Source organism: Orycteropus afer, unplaced genomic scaffold, assembly GCF_000298275.1.
Source record: "Orycteropus afer afer isolate SDZICR_OR568_19922 unplaced genomic scaffold, OryAfe1.0 scaffold00099, whole genome shotgun sequence".
Classification (NCBI taxonomy): Eukaryota; Metazoa; Chordata; class Mammalia; order Tubulidentata; family Orycteropodidae; genus Orycteropus; species Orycteropus afer.
The window spans coordinates 6,436,839-6,439,088 of record NW_006921686.1 but is presented as its reverse complement, the minus strand read 5'-3'; the positions used below and the strand labels follow the sequence as shown (position 1 = coordinate 6,439,088).

Below are 2,250 nucleotides of genomic sequence, written 5' to 3'. Positions count from 1 at the left end.
TGGGGCTTATTAGGGAAGTAACAGGGTACAGTTGAAGTTCAGAAACACACTCAGGATATAGTTCTTCGATCAGGATGGTCTCCCCTCTGCTGTGCCCTTCAGGAACACCTCTCTGGCTCTTGGCCTCTCTGCCTAGCCTCTGTCCTGCTCAGGCAAGTTTTACAAAGCTATTTTAGCTCTACCAATAGGTACACCTAGGTGCACCCACTCTGCCAGCAAGCCTCTTGCTCAAAGGCATTCATCTTTCTCGCTCCGTGGGCCACCAAGCCCACCACTCTGTCTTGTACCTCTTGGTTCTACTGTCTCTCAGCTGGTCATCTCTGCCAAGGAGGTCCAGTGCAGGGATCTCGGGTCTAAGGATGTGCTCCACTCCACTTCCAGCTCTCTCTCTTGATGGCAATGAAAGCCCCCTTTCTGCCTCTACGAGGCTTCATTTTAAGCCTAGCAGAATGGCTAAATTAACCAGTCCCTACATTAGAGTTCCATATACCTTATTTGCGTGGTCCCACCCCCACAAGGGTACCCATGTATCTTACTTACATTGCCAGCTATCCAGTCCCCTTATATTTGCATAGTTCTACGCAGTCAACTGGCAGGAGTCACAAAGACCATGGATAGAAAAGCCATACCAAGTAATTAATTCACTGCACCATAGTGGTTGGATCTAGTAAGGAAGACTTATCAATGACTCTAGACTTAGTGGTGAGACAGTTACATACTAGAGGGTAGGAAATTAGCCCAGCAAAAATACAGGCACCATCCACCTCTATGAAATTTTTAGGCATCTAGTGGTATAGGGCATGTCAAGATATTCCTGCTAAAATGAAGGATAAGTTACTGCATATGGCCCTTTGCGCAACTGAAAAGGAGAAGCAACACCTGATGGGCCTCTTTGGATTTTGGAGGCAATGCATCCCTCATTTGGGTGTGCTACTCCAACCTATTTATCAAGTGACTTGAAAAGCTACTAGCTTTTTTGAGTGGGACCCAGAATAACACAAGGCTGTGCAACAGGTTCAGACTGCTGTGCAAGCCCTCTGCCACTTGGGCCATATGACCCAGCTGATCCAATGGTGCTTGAAGTGGCAGTGGCAGGTAGAGAGGTGACTCACCCTATTGGTGAATCACAACACAGACCCTTAGGATTTTGGAGCAGAACTTTCCATCTGCTGCAGATAACTACTCTCCTTTTGAGAAAGAGCTTTTGGCTCATTACTGGGCCTTAGTAGAGACTGAATGCATAACCAACGACCATCAAGTCACCATGCAGTCTGAGCTGCCCATCACGAACTGCTTGTTCCTGATCCACACAGTCATAAAGTTGGGCGTGCACAGCAGCATTCCATCATTAAATGGAGGTGGTATGTGAGAGATTGGACTCAGGCAGGACCTGAAGGCACAAGTAAGTTCCATGAAGAAGTGGCCCAAATGGTCTCCATCTAATCACAGTGCTTGCCCTCCTCCAGTCTGTACCTCTAGCCTCATGGGGAGTTCCTTATGATCAGTTGACTAAGGAAGAGCAAACTAGTGTCTAGTTTACAGTTGGTTCTGTGAGAAAATCAGGAACCACTTGAAAGTAGATAGCAGCAGCACTGCAGCCCCTTTTAGGGACCTCCCTGAAGAACAGTGGTGAAGAGAATTCCTCCCATTGGGCAGAACTTTGAGCAGTGCATCTGGTTGTTCACTTTGCTTGGAAGGAGAAAGGGCTGTGGCCAGTTGTTTGGATGGTCAGGGATTTGGAAGGAATGTGATTGGAAAATTGGTGACAAAGAAGTATGGAGAAGAGGTATGTAGAGAGACTTCTCTAAATGAGCTGAAGAAATGATGATATTTGTGTCTTATGTGAATCCTCACCAAAGGGTGTTCTCAGCAGTGGAGGATTTTAACAATCGAGTGGATAGGATAACGCATTCAGTGAAAACCACTCATCCTCTTTTCTCAGCTACTCCTGTCATTGCCTGATCAGCTGATAAACAAAGTGGCCATAGTGGCAGGGATGGATAGTGTGCATGGACCCAGCAACATGGACTTCCACTCACCAAGGCCAGCTTTACTACAGCCACTGCCAAGTGCCCAATCTGCTGGCAGCAGAGACCAACAGTGAGTCAACGATATGGAACGATTCCTTGGGATGATTAGCCAGCAACATGGAAGCAGGTTTATCACATTGGGCCACTTCCATCATAGAAAGGGTAGCATTTTGTTCTTACTAGAGTAGACACTTAATCTGGATATGGATTTGCCTTCTCT

At 46.8% G+C, this 2,250-nt stretch overlaps 1 protein-coding gene across 1 annotated transcript in view; it reads left to right on the top strand.

The window, feature by feature from the left end:
- Nucleotides 1-2,250, top strand: part of LOC103198901 (zinc finger protein 234-like) — a 38,801-nt gene that overhangs the window by 14,360 nt on the left and 22,191 nt on the right.